The sequence below is a fragment of the Dendrobates tinctorius genome, unplaced genomic scaffold, assembly GCF_039654945.1.
Source record: "Dendrobates tinctorius isolate UK_male_01 unplaced genomic scaffold, ASM3965494v1 ptg000049l, whole genome shotgun sequence".
Lineage (NCBI taxonomy): Eukaryota > Metazoa > Chordata > Amphibia > Anura > Dendrobatidae > Dendrobates > Dendrobates tinctorius.
In genome coordinates this window covers 25,429,927-25,445,027 of record NW_027361717.1, presented here as the reverse complement: position 1 = coordinate 25,445,027, position 15,101 = coordinate 25,429,927, and the positions used below count along the sequence as shown (strand labels likewise).

The 15,101-nt window shown below is 42.0% G+C and overlaps 1 protein-coding gene across 9 annotated transcripts in view; it reads left to right on the top strand.

Moving 5' to 3' along the window:
* LOC141091154 (uncharacterized) overlaps nt 1-15,101 on the top strand; it is a 258,846-nt gene that overhangs the window by 120,194 nt on the left and 123,551 nt on the right. For all 9 annotated transcript variants that reach the window (XR_012232438.1, XR_012232439.1, XR_012232437.1 and 6 more), the window contains one exon: nt 13,237-13,345. The gene's annotated coding sequence lies outside the window, so the exon portion shown is untranslated. The remainder of the gene's footprint in view (nt 1-13,236; nt 13,346-15,101) is intronic.

Genomic DNA, 15,101 nt, shown 5'->3' with positions numbered 1-15,101 from the left:
ACTACAGGTAATGAGTGGAGGAAAGAGGAGACTCTTAAAGAAGAAGTTACAGGTCTGTGAGATCCAGAAATCTTGATTTTTTTTGTTTCTGACCAAATACTTATTTTCCACCATAATATGCAAATAAAATGAAAAAAAAACAGACAATGTGATTTTCTGGATTTTTTATTCTCAGTTTGTCTCCCATAGTTGAGGTCTACCTATGATGTAAATTACAGACGCCTCTCATCTTTTTAAGTGGTGGAATTTGCACTATTGCTGACTGACTAAATACTTTTTTGCCCCGCTGTGTGTATGTATATATATATATATATATATATATATATATATATATATATATATATATATATATATATATTTATTATAAACACTGCTCCAAAAAATAAAGGGAACACTAAGATACCACATCGTAGATACCACTGAATGAAATATCGAAGCAGCAAATCTTTATTCATTACATAGTGGCATGCATTGAGAACAAGAAAACATAAAAATGATCAATGTAAATCAAAATTAATATCCCATGAAGGTCTGGATTTGGAAGGATCATCAAAATCCAAGTGGAAAATCAAATTACAGGCTGATCCAACTTCAGTGGAAATGCCTCAAGACAAGGAAATGATGCTCAGTAGTGTGTGGCCTCCACTTGCCTGTATGACCTCCCTACAATGCCTGGCCATACTCCTGATGAGGCGGCAGATGGCCTCCTGAGGGATCTCCTCCCAGACCTGGACTAAAGCATCCCCCTGGACAGTCTGTGGGCAACATGACGGTGGATGGAGCGAGCCATGATGTGCCAGATATGTTCAATCGGATTCAGGTCTGTGGAATGGGCGGGCCAGTCCATAGCCTCAATGCCTTCATCTTGCAGGAACTGCTGACTCACTCAAGCCACATGAGGTCTGGCATTGTCCTGCATTAGGAGGAACCCAGGGCCAACCACTCCAGTATATGGTCTCACAAGGGGTCTGAGGATCTCATCTCGGTACCTAATGGAAGTCAGGATACCTCTGGCGAGCACATGGAGGGCTGTACTGCCCTCTAAAGAAATGCCACCCCACACCATCTGTCACATATGCTCAGTGTGAACTTGCTTTCACTTGTGAAGAGCACAGGGAGCCAGTGGCGAATTTACCAATCCTGGTGTTCTGTGGCAAATGCCAAGCGTCCTTCAAGGTGTTGAGCCGTGAGCACAACCGCCATCTGTGGACGTTGGGCCCTCAGACCATCCTCATGGAGTCGGTTTCTAACCGTTTGTTCAGACACATGCACATTTGTGGTCTACTGGAGGTCATTTTGCAGGACTCTGGCAGTGCTCCTCTAGTTCCTCCTTGCACAAAGGCTGAGGTAGCAGTCCTGCTACTGGGTTGTTGCCCTCCTATGGCCCCCTCCACGTCTCCTGGTGTACAGGCCTGTCTCCTGGTAGGGCCTCCAGCCTCTGGACACTACGCTGACAGACACAGCAAACCTTCTTGCCACAGCTCGCATTGATGTGCCATCCTGGATGAGCTGCACTACCTGAGCAACTTGTGTGGGTTGTAGAGTCCGTCGCATGCTACCACGAGTGTGAAAGCACAACCAACCTTCAAAAGTGACCAAAACATCAGCCAGAAAGCATTGGTACTGAGATGTGGTCTGTAGTCCCTACCTGCAGAACCACTCATTTATTGAGGGTGCCTTGATAATTGCCAAAAATTTCCATCTATTGTCTATTCCATTTGCACAACAGTATGTGAAATTGATTGTCAGTGTTGCTTCCTATGTGGACAGTTTAATTTCATGGAAGTTTGATTTACTTGGAGTTATATTCTGTTGTTTTGCCTTTTGGAAGTGCATTGAGCAGCCGGGTGGTGTGCTGGTAAAAGGGAAAAAAAAAAAAATCTTCTAAATATTCTGCCTGAGCGAGTGTGGCCTGAGCGAGTGTGACCTGAGCGTAAGTGCGAACTGTGGTAAGTGTGTGACTTGTGATTCAGTGAAGAGGTATTTGGAAAATCTATAACAAATACCTGTGTGAGTTGCTGAATTGTAGGTTGCTGAGTGCTTTCTACCTGTTCAATTTTTGGGGGGCTTGGGGGCTTGTTTAGCCTATTTTTTTCTTTCTACAGGGATAATCTCTTATTTTACTGTGTCTTTAAGGGTTAACTATATTGCATTTAAATCTTGAGGTGTAACTATATTCACAAGGGGTTAATTAAGGGTGGGAGTTCATAATTAAGGGTTTATAAGGCGCAGCTGGTTGTGGCTCAACTCCTTTTGGAAGTGCATTGAGCAGCAGGGTGGTGTGCTGGTAAAAGGGAAAAAAAAAATCTTTTAAATCTTCTGCCTGAGCGAGTGTGACCTGAGCGTAAGTGCGAACTGTGGTAAGTGTGTGACTTGTGATTCAGGGAGTTTGATTCCTTTAGCTCTGTCTTCTGAAAATACCTGAGTGCTGATTTAGTTTTTGAAGCCTAGCTGCTTCAGGGTCTTTTTCATATCAGCTTTTTGGCTTATGTCTTTGATAGGGTTTTGGCAGATTGCAGACAGCAACCTTCCTTTCCTTTTCTGTTTAGCTTGGGCCCTGTCTTTGCTCAGTCTATCTTTCTATCTGTGTGAGTGTTTTTTCATCTTGCTTCACCGTCATTATATGTTGGGGGCTGCCTTTTACTTTGGAGTCTGCTCTGGGGCAGTTTAGATTTCCTTTTCTGTCTTTAGGCTATTTATCTCTCCGGCTGTGATCGAGGGGTCTAGGGCATCGTAGGAACCCCCCACGGCTACTGCTAGTTGTGTTGATAGGTTCAGGGGTCTGCAATCTGATAGTTGCCAACTTCTCTGGTTTTCTGGACGTAGCTTCTATTTTTGTGTCTGCCTCCTACGGTGACTCAATCATAACAACGTTGTGCATTTGGAAGCCCAGATACTTGATCTAAATGTGCAGCTGGCAACACTGAGATCCATAAACAATATGGAAAGGAGTCTTCTGCTCACTGAGCAGACGTTCAATGGGATAGATGAGGGGAGGGATGCTAGGTTGGAGCTGCAGGACAATGAAGCAGCTACCTGGGTGACAGTTAGAAGGCGAGGTAGAGGGAAGAGCACCAGGGAGGCTAGTCCTGATCTGGCACACCCCAATAAGTTTGCTAAGTTGGCAGATGAGGGGAGTGTTAGTGCAGGAGTAGCACTGCTGCAGCAAGGCATGTCCTCTGAAAGCCAGAGGAGTGTCTGCTCCAGTAAGGGGGGAAATAGGAGAGCAGGGCAAGCCAGACAGGTTCTGGTAGTGGGAGACTCAATTATTAGGGGAACAGATAGGGCAATCTGTCACAAAGACAGGGATCGTCGAACGGTGTGCTGCCTACCTGGCGCTCGAGTCCGACACAACGCTGATCCGGTTGACAGATTACTGGGAGGGGCTGGTGAGGATCCAGCGGTCATGGTGCACTTTGGCACAAATGACAAAGTTAGAGGTAGGTGGAAGGTCCTTAAAGATGATTTCAGGGAATTAGGCTGTAATCTTAAAGCAAGGATCTCCAAGGTGGTATTTTCGGAAATACTTCCTGTACCACGTGCCACGCCAGAGAGGCAACGGGAGATTAATAAGTGGCTCAGGAATTGGTGTAGGAAGGAGGGGTTTGGGTTCCTGCAGAACTGGGCCGACTTCTCAGTTGGCTACAGGTTCTACGCTAGGGACGGGCTGCACCTCAATGGGGAGGGTGCAGCTTTGCTGAGGGAGAAAATGGCTAGAAGGTTGGAGGAGTGTTTAAACTAGGGACGGGGGGGAGGGTATTCCTTTTATAGGAGGGGAAGACAGTGCAGATAGAGACCTGGGCACAAATAATGACATTGGGGGTGGGGGTGGCATGGGGGTGGGGTTAGAACAGTTAATTAGTTAAGAATAGAGGTACAGAGAGATACATAAAGTGCATGTGTACTAATTCCAGTAGCGTCGCCAACAAAATGGAGGAATTGGAGTTGTTGTTGTTGGAACATAATTTTGACATGGTGGGGATATCTGAGACATGACTGGGCGGTTAATTTACAGGGCTATAGTCTGTTCAGAAATGACCGAACAAATAAGCGAGGGGGAGGCGTGTGTTTATATGTAAAATCATCCTTAAAACCCATCCTTCGTGATAATATATATGAATCTAATGAAAATGTAGAGTCCCTGTGGATAGAAATAAGGGGAGGGGGAAAAATAATAAATTACTTGTAGGGGTTTGTTATAAGTCTCCAAAAATAATGGAAGCAACAGAGAATATCCTCATAATGCAAATAGATGAAGCGGCGAATCAAGGAGAAGTCATTATTATGGGGGACTTCAACTACCCTGAAATACATTGGGGAAGCGAAACCCGCAGTTCCAGCAAAGGTAATAGGTTTTTGACAACTATGAGAGACAATTACTGTTCACAACTAGTTCAGGACCCAACAAAAGGGGGGGCACTGCTAGACCTAATATTAACCAACAGGCCAGACCGCATATCAGATGTAAGGGTTGAGGGTCACTTGGGTAATAGTGATCACAAATTAATAATTTTTTATGTATCCTTTAATAAGATGTGTAGTTGAGGGATTATAAGGACACTAAACTTCAGGAAGGCAAATTTCCAACGGATGAGATGATCTTGGTGCAATTAACTGGGACAATATCCTGAGGCATAAAATTACACAAAGAAAATGGGAGACGTTTATTAGCATCCTGAATAGGACCTGTGCACAATATATACCGTATGGGAATAAACATGCGAGAAATAGGAGGAAACCACTATGGCTAAATAGAGCTGTAAGGGTGCAATAAGAGATAAAAAATAAAGCATTTAGAGAACTAAAGCAAGTAGGTAGTGATGAGGCATTAAATAAATACAGAAAATTAAATAAATTGTGTAAAAAGCAAATCAAGACAGCAAAGATTGAGACAGAGAGACTCATTGCCAGAGAAAGTAAAAATAATCCCAAAATATTCTTTAACTACATAAATAGTAAGAAGCTAAAAAATGATAGTGTTGGCCCCCTTAAAAATAGTCTGGGTGGATGAGAATGAGGAAAAAGCCAATATGCTATATTGCTTTTTCAACAGTATTTACACAATAAAATCCCATGACTGATAACATGATCAGGGATAAAAATTCTCCATTAAATGTCACCTGCTTAACCCAGCAGGAAGTACGGCGGTGTCTAAAAATCACTAAAATTGACAAATCCCCGGACCCGGTTTGGATCCACCCCCGAGTACTGCAGGAATTAAGCCCAGTCATAGATAGACCATTATTTTTAATCTTTAAAGATTCCATAATAACAGGGTCTGTACCACAGGACTGGTGTATAGCAAATGTGGTGCCAATATTCAAAAAGGGGACAAAAACTGAACTTGGAAATTATAGGCCAGTAAGTTTAACCTCAACTGTGGGTAAAATCCTGGAGTGTTTTCTAAGAGATACTATACTGGAGTATCTGGAGAAGAATAACCTCATGACCCAATATCAACATGGGTTTACAAGGGACCTTTCCTGTCAGACTAATCTGATAAGCTTCTATGAAGAGGTAAGTTCAGGACTGGACCAAGGGAATGCAGTGGATGTGGTGTACATGGACTTTTCAAAAGCTTTTGATATGGTGCCACCCATAAGATTGATACATAAAATGAGAATAATGGGGATAGGGGAAAACATGTGTAGGTGGGTTAAGAGCTGGCTCAGGGATAGGAAACAAAGGGTGGTTATTAATGGAGCACACTCGGACTGGGTCACGGTTAGCAGTGGGGTACCACAGGGGTCAGTTTTGGGCCCGTTTCTTTTTAACATATTTATTAATGACCTTGTAGGGGGCACAGAGAGTAGAATTTCAATATTTGCAGATGACACTAAACTCTGCAGGGTAATCAATACAGAGGAGGACAATTTTATATTACAGGAGGATTTATGTAAACTAGACGCTTGGGCTGATAAATGGCAAATGAGCTTTAATGGGGATAAATGTAAGGTCATGCACTTGGGAAGAACGAACAAGATGTATAATTATGTGCTTAATTGTAAAACACTGGGCAAAACTGTCACTGAAAAAGACCTGGGTGTATGGGTGGACGACAAACTCACATTTAGTGGCCAGTGTCAGGCAGCTGCTGCAAAGGCAAATAAAATAATGGGATGCTTTAAAAGAGACATAGATGCTCATGAGGAGAACATAATTTTACCTCTATATAAGTCACTAGTGCGACCACACTTAAAATACTGTGTACAGTTCTGGTCTCCGGTGTATAAGAAAGACATAGCTGAACTGGAGCGGGTGCAGAGAAGAGCGACCAAGGTTATTAGGGAACTGAGGGGTCTGCAATACCAAGACAGGTTATTACACTTGGGGTTATTTAGTTTGGAAAATCGAAGGCTTAGGGGTGATCTTATTACAATGTTTAAATATATGTGGGGACAAAACAGAGACCTTTCTAATGATCTTTTTACTCTTAGACCTATGACGGGGACAAGGGGGCATCCTCTACGTCTGGAGGAAAGAAGGTTTAAGCATACTCACAGATGCGGATTCTTTACTGTAACAGCAGTGAGACTATGGAACTCTCTGCCATATGATGTTGTAATGAGTGATTCCCTAATAAAATTTAAGAAGGGACTGGATGCCTTTCTTGAAAAGTATAATATTACAGGGTATATACACTAGTTTCCTTAATATTGCGTTGATCCAGGGATCTAGTCTGATTGCCGTATGTGGAGTCGGGAAGGAATTTTTTTCCCCAATATGAAGCTTACTGTTTGCCACATGGGTTTTTTTGCCTTCCTCTAGATCAACATGTTAGGGCAAGTTAGGATAGGATATGGGTTGAAGTAGATGGACTTAAAGTCTTCATTCAACCTTAATAACTATGTTACTTTGTTTAAGTGTTTCCTTTATTTTTTTTAAGCAGTGTATATATACAGTGCCTTGTGAAAGTATTCGCCCCCTGGAACTTTTCAACCTTTTCCCACATATCATGCTTCAAACATAAAGACACCAAATGTAAATTTTTGGTGAAAAATCAACAAGTGGAACACAATTGTGAAGTTGAACAAAATTTATTGGTGATTTTAAGTTTTTGTGGAAATGCAAAAACTGAACAGTGGGGCGTGCAATATTCTTCGGCCCCTTTACTTTCAGCGCAGCAAGCTCACTCCAGAAGTTTGTTGTGGATCTCTGAATGATCCAATGTTGTCCTAAATGAATAATGATAAATATAATCCACCTGTGTGTAATCAAGTCTCCATATAAATGCACCTGCTCTGTGATAGTCTCAGGGTTCTGTTTGAAGCAGAGAAAGCATCATGAAGACCAAGGAACACAACAGGCAGGTCCGTGATACTGTTGTGGAGAAGTTTAAAGCCGGACATGGATGCAAAATGATTTCCAAAACTTTAAACATCCCAAGGAGCACTGTGCAAGATATAATATTGAAATGGAAGGAGTATCATACCACTGCAAATCTACCAAGACCGGCCGTCCCTCTAAACTTTCATCCCAAACAAGGAGAGGTCTAAGCAGAGATGCAGCCAAGAGGCCCATGATCTCTCTGGATGAACTGCAGAGATCTACAGCTGATGTGGGACAGTTTGTCCATAGGACAACAATCAGTCGTACACTGCACAAATCTGGCCTTTATGGAAGAGTGGCAAGAAGAAAGCCATTTCTCAAAGATATCCATAAAAAGTGTTGTTTAAAGTTTGCGATAAGCTACCTGGGAGACACACCAAACATGTGGAAGCATGTGCTCTGGTCAGATGAAACCAAAATTGAACTTTTTGGCAACAATGCCAAATGATATGTTCGGTGTAAAGGCAACACAGCTCATCACCCTGAACACACCATCCCCACCCTGAACACACCATCCCCACTGTCAAACGTGGTGGCAGCATCATGGTTTGGGCCTGCTTTTCTTCAGCAGGGACAGGGAAAATTGTTAACATTGATGGGAAGATGGATGGAGCCAAATACAGGACCATTCTTGAAGAAAACCTGTTGGAGTCTGCAAAAGACCTGAGACTGGGACGGAGATTTGTCTTCCAACAAGACAATGATCCCAAACATAAAGCAAAATCTACAATGGAATGGTTCACAAACGTATCCAGGTGTTAGAATGGCCAAGTCAAAGTCCAGACCTGAATCCAACCGAGAATCTGTGGAAAGAGCTGAAAACTGCTGTTCACAAACGATCTCCATCAAGCCTCACTGAGCTCGAGCTGTTTGCCAATGAAGCATGGGCAAGAATTTCAGTCTCTCGATGTACAAAACTGACAGAGACATACCCCAAGCGACTTGCATCTGTAATCGCAGCAAAAGGTGGTGCAACAAAGTATTAAGTTAAAGGGGCCGAATAATATTGCACGCACCACTTTTCAGTTTTTGAATTTCCACAAAAATTTAAAATAACCAATAAATTTCGTTCAGCTTCACAATTGTGTCCCACTTGTTGTTGAGTCTTCACCAAAAATTCACATTTGGTATCTTTATGTTTGAAGCATGATATGTGGGAAAAGGATGAATAGCTCCTGGGGGCCGAATACTTTCGCAAGGCACTGTATATATCTTTGTATTACATAGAGAAAAAGAACAATAGCTGGTAATTCATTTGTCGTCTTCTGTAAAATCGCTGTAGAAGCTGACGAGATAGAAGACATGGTTTATATACAGTAAATCCATATGGAATAGGTAGATATATACATGTCACTGACAAATACATGTCCCACACACACAGTACTAATTGTATGTAATTAATAAGATTATTTTTGGGGGAAAAAATGTCGTGGGCTCCCGCGCAAATTTCCAATCCAGAGAGGGAAAGCCAGTGACTGGGGGCCGGTGTTTATAGCCTAGGAAGGGGTTAATACCCATGGCACTCCCCAGGCTCTGAATATCAGCCTGCAGCTGTATAGTGTGTCCATAATTTCATGGTGCACTTTTGGCGCCCTTTCTCTGGTCCAATCATATCAGAACTGATCATGAGGAGAGATAATAAGAAGCAATCAAACGACACAAACTCGTTTAAGCTCTTGCGGAGCCCCAAGACAGATTAACCCCTGATAAACTGAACTCTGATTCATACACTGCCAGATCTGTGACATCATGCAAGCACAAGCTATCGTTTGGATGTGTGTAGGACAGCAATTGGAGCCCACATCGAACTGCACTGAATAGTTAAGACACTGGGAGAGGTTCTTTTATTTGGAGCAGATTTCACATTTTTATCGTCTTTTGTTGCTTTCCAGTGACTGGTGAAAAGTGCACCATGACTTTACGGACACACTGTATTTAGCTTTTACTGACTATTAAAATAGGTGGGCTCCCAAAATGACGTGGGGTCCCCTTCTAATTAATATCTAGAAAAGACTATGCAGACAGCTGCGGGCTGATATTTATAGCCAAGGAAGGGATCATGGATATTTACCCACCCCGGCTACAAACACCAGCTCTCAGCCACTCCAGAAGTGGCGCAACTGTAAGATGCACCATTTCTGGCACTTAGCCTCTCTTCCCACTGCCCTGTAGCGGTGGCATATGGGTTAATAGTTGGGGGTTGATGTCACCTTTGAATTGTAAGGTCACATCAAGCCTGGCTTTCTAATGGAGAGGTGTCAATAAGATACCTATCCATTACTAATCCTATAGTTGTTGCAGGTTCAATAAAAATGCAGCCAGAATAAAGTCTTTTAGTGAAATACAACACTAAACACAGTTTTTCATCTTCATTATCCAGCTAATCCATGTGACGCCTTTGTTTTCCAGTAATGAATAAAAAAAAAATACAACAATATATCATATCTGTCCGTCGTTCTGTCCCACACAGTAATCCATATTGGAAAATACAGTTTGCAGCCAGGAGCGGTGCTAAGATGTGACCGCCCCGGCTGCAACTACTGGTGAATGAATGAGATGATGCCAGCGCAGCTTCAGAGTCTACCGCTGACGTCACTGAGTCTGTCCTCCCTGCCGGCCTGAACTGAGATGAACTCTGGAGCATGGGAGAATGAACTGGCATTTTCCCACGATCCAGAGTTCAGCGCGAGTCACGCCGACAGGGAGGGCAGACCTATTGACTTCACCGCTAGTCTCTGAGGCTGCGCCGGTGGCATCTCCTCATTCCCCAGTAGTTTGCAGCCGGGCCAGCAGCATCTTAGCACCGTCCTGGTTGCAAACTGTATTTTCCTCAGCTATGGATTACTGCATCACTATCTGTGTATTCTTAGTGTGAGATCAGTGGCCGAAAGTCATTTAACCCCTTAAAAACATCAGATACTTATTCAAATGGGTGAAAATCGGCTGTTTGCCCACTTTGATGCCAATGCTGATGCACAGAACCCATTTGAGCCAGGCTGGAAGGACCTGGGTTTGATGCATGGGATCACTATCTGTGTTTTCTTGATGTGAGATCAGTGGCCCAAGGTAATTTAACCCCTTATCAACATCAGTTACTTATTCAAATGACCAAAATTGACTGTCTACCCACTTTGATGCCAGTTCTGATGCCCAGAACCCATTTGGGCCAGGCTGGAGAGACCTGGTTTTGATGTGGGTCTCCCTGTTCTATATGTCTGCAGTGTGAGATCAGTGGCCCAAAGTCATTTAACCCTTTCTTCAATGCTCTTTGGTGCCCACTTTGATGCTCATTTTTGTGCCAGTTTCATAGTTTTTGTAGCTGTTTTTAAGTGTATTCACATCAAGGCACCTCACTACATTGTTTTTTTGTTATTGGGATGCTTATTTTTTGTTAAACCTATAAAAAACAGAAAAGAAAAAATTGCTGAATAAGAAACTGACGAATAAGAAACCGGACGAATAAGAAACCAACTTCAGCCTCGTGCAATCAATGTGCCATTAATGTGTTAGTATCTCATCACTTTGCCATCAGTGTCATCTGTGTGCCAGAGTTCCATTAGTGTGTCAGTGTTTTTCCGTTATGGCAAAATAAAAAGAAATTACAAAGTTTCTCCTATACTTTGCAATGTTAAACCTAAAACCACACTTTCAATGATAAAAAACCAACAGCTACAATTCTAGTGAAACCTAAGTGGTATTGTACTGTGGGCAGCCTAAATGGACCAGTGGGTATTGTACTGGGACAGTCAAAAACAACTAAGAAAGCCTAATACCAGAAAGAACCACAAATCGACCAGAAAGTCCCAGATTAAAATTGTAAATTTTATTAATATAATAGAAATCTAATAGAGAAATGCTTCATTAAAATTTTTTTTTTGTGCATGCTGAAAAATTGGGGCAATACTATCCTGATACAGAGGCATATCTATACAATAAATGGTGCTGATAAATAATTACCTACAACTGTGCATTGACTTTTAAAAAAGACCTCAACAAACTGGAGCAAGTTCAGAAAAGAGCGACCAGAATGGTGACCGGTCTGCAAACCCTGTCTTATGAGGAAAGGTTGCAGGATTTGGGAATGTTTAGTTTGCAAAAGAGAAGACAGAGAGGAGACTTAATAGCTGTCTACAAATATCTAAAGGGCTGTCACAGTTTAGAAGGATCAACTTTATTCTCATTTGCACAAGGAAAGACTAGAAGCAATGGGATGAGACTGAATGGGAGGAGACACAGATTAGATATTAGAAAAAACTTTTTGACAGAGTGATCAATGAGTGGATCATGCTGCCATGAGAAGTGGTGAGTTCTCCTTCAATGGAAGTCTTCAAACAGAGGCGGAACAGACATCTGACTGGGATGATTTAGCGAATCCTGCTTTGAGCAGGGGGTTGGACCAGATGGCCCAGGAGGTCCCTTCCAACTCAACCATTCTATGATTCTATGACTTTATAAATATGTAAACAACATCAATGTGAATTCATACATTAATAATGTGCATAACTGCCTACTATTATATAGTGACTGAAAAAATATAAAATTTGGAATAGCAGCAAGGTGAAACATACATTAAAAATGTGAATAAAAAATATATAGTATTTATAGGGTTAACATTCAAAAATAAAGTGCAGTGCAATACCAAAAAGCACCAGTAGGTGTCAGTATAAGATATGCCACGCTATAGATTTAACCTATTGCTTAGATACCCAAAAGGGTGTAATAGTATATAGACCATGAAAACAATAGTAATAAAGGTACGACTGTAAAAGAGAGGTTAATAGTAACTCACAATATGTATAGCTCCTGGTCTCCTTGATAGACGCCCACCCAACGCGCGTTTCGGCACGTAGCCTTCGTCAGTGGGTGGCGCCCATGGGATACAGGTAGGTATATATACCCAAAAAAACCAATAGGCAGTGGGGGTGTGTAAAAGCAACACCAATCGGCATATATTAGAGGCGTGCATAACAGAATCCATAATTGTGTATGCATCGTCTGTCACTGCACCCAATCGAAAACAGTTTAATGTGACTGCGCATATAAAAACAATAATATAGTATAAATGGCCACCGCCGTCATTCACAGAGACAAAACATCTCCAGCAGAAGTCTCTCCATACGATTGCGCATGTCAGAAACAGTCCGACATATAAGAACACCGCCGTCACCAGGTGTCTGTGGCAACGGGGGCTGGGCTAGGCATCAAGTGACCAGACGAAGATCTTTGCTCCAATAGTAAACGGAGCCGAAAAAATATTCCCAGAGCATGTACTGCGCATGGCAGAAACAGACTAACAGCTAGATGCCATCCTCAGGGAACCATAGCGATAAAGGCCGGGTCATAGCTTCACGTGACCATAGTCACCATAGTGACTGAAGCAAACGTATATACCCGGAAGAGATGAGGTATTAATTACACCACTATCAAAACGTCCCTAGCAGCTGGCTGTACAAGACCATAAAATGATGCGCTTGGAGCAGGAGAAGGCGGAGAAACCAAACCGGACACGTCATGTATCCTAGCTGCAAGTAAATTGCAAGCCAGGAGACCTAAAGACGCGGCTGCAGATGGAACCCCACATTATATTTGCCACAAGCGCGTACCGGTGATGACAGATAAAACCAGTCACATGATTAATATAGTTAGTATAGTATATATAATAAAGTTTAGTATAATATATCACACCATTAACAGTGAAAACATCGCATATAGTTACAGAAAAATATATTCATAAGAAAACGCTGTAAAGTATAAAAATTATGGTAGTCCACAAACGTAATATTAATAAGACAAAATCCAATAATATGCATTCAAAAATATGAAATATATAACACACAATGTATCAATATGTATAAATATATATATGTATCTTCATGGATCTTGATGTTTCAATAATTCTTCTCTTAGTGCTCCCTTTGGTGCAGAGAGATTGGACTCCAAAAGATGGCAGAAAGAACAGTCCACTCCACAATCCATATCACCACCCACACTAGTATAAGAAAATAAAGAAAACCAGGTAAGTTACCATGTATAAGTATTAAAATTAATATAGATAGAATAGTGTAATAATTATGTAACATACAGAATAAGTAAATATTATAAAATATAGTAATTATAATTACCATAATATTAAAATAGTCTGCAATAGGCATAATAAAATAATAAAAAATTATAAAAATAGCATATACACAATGACAAAGCGACCATAGTCAGCGAAATAGGGCAAAACGATTATTCTCATTTAGACCAAATGGTTGGACCGTTTTAAGGGTGCAGATCCACTTGGTCTCACACTGTGCCAACTTACGGCTAGTATTAACTTCCCTAATGTTGGTGGGAATCATATCTATTCCGCGGACTCTCAATTTTGTACTGTCACACATATGGTGAAGTTTAAAATGCCTTGGGATAGTCTTTAAGGCATTCATTTCATTTTCATTCTCCACTGTTTTTATACCCAGGACGTGTTCTCAGATTCTTACTTTAAGTTTGCCTCGTTGTTCGTCCAATATAAATTTTCCGACACGGGCAAGTTGCAAAATACACCACTGCTCTCAAATTACAAGTAATATGGTGTCTAATAATGTTAAACCTGTATATCAGTCACACTGATAAAACACAGACACCATCCATGTGCTGTACGGGTGTCACGAGCGCTTTGGAGGTGACAGGCTATCATCCTGCGTCAGGCCTCAGAAGGTCTGAGCGCCTGTTCATACAGATTGCTCCCTGAACCATCTGCCTCTAGGACCCAGCGTCGACCTCCTCCTGCCCTGAGAAGTTTGGATCTATTTAGTTAGTGGCTCAGCTGTGACCCAGTGCAGGTAATAGTTTCATTTCCACTTCTGCTTGCTACAGGGTTGGACCTTCTCAGAGTGCTCCAGTTTGGTGTCTGGAATCCCTCTTCTGGTATCCGTATCTTGCGATTCAGCTAAGTGTTCCCCTGTTTGTCTTACCTTACCGTCTTTAGTTTAGCGGAGACTGCCTATCGCGCATCTCCCTTCCGTTCCCTATTCAGGACTAAGCCCCAGGGAGATTCAGGGCCTCAGGTTTTGGCTCGGCGATTGGTGAGGAACCAATATAAGGGCTCGGTAGGAGTTCTAGGAAGAGATTAGATCTAGCCTAGGGGGTCTCCAAATCCCTTCCTTAGTGTCTGGGCCCCCTTCCCCATTTCCCTTTATGTTACAATTGGTTTTCCCTTACCGTGCGTGACAACGGGTTTTACACGGACCCATAGACTTGTATTGTGCCTTGTCATCCCTGCTAGTAAAGAAAACTGTGAGAATTATTTGACTATTACAAATGCAATAATCCGTATAGCGGCCAGTATTCCATGATATCTCATTACAGTATCCATGTGTGAGTTCAGTATTGTAGAATTTGGGATATCATTTTTGTGCACAGATTATTAACATGTATTGATTGCAGTATAAGAAGTATATGGATGTAAATTGTATACTCGCCAAGATCTATCAATGCAGCCAGAAACAAAACTGAAATTTAAGTGAAGGTGAAAGATTCCTTTTAAGAACTGAACTCCCCCACTGTGTGTCATAGCCTGGGGTGGCTCACTGACCTCATATATAAACATTGCCGCCCCAGTGATCACCCCCATATATAAGCTATTCAGCAATACACCCTACAGGTCACTCTGTGCTGCCGAAGACTAAAGGCCCCATCTCACATAGCGAGATCGCTGAAGCGTCACCGATTTTGTGACGCAACAGTGACCTCGCCAGCTATCTCGTTACGTGTAACACATAGCGGCGACC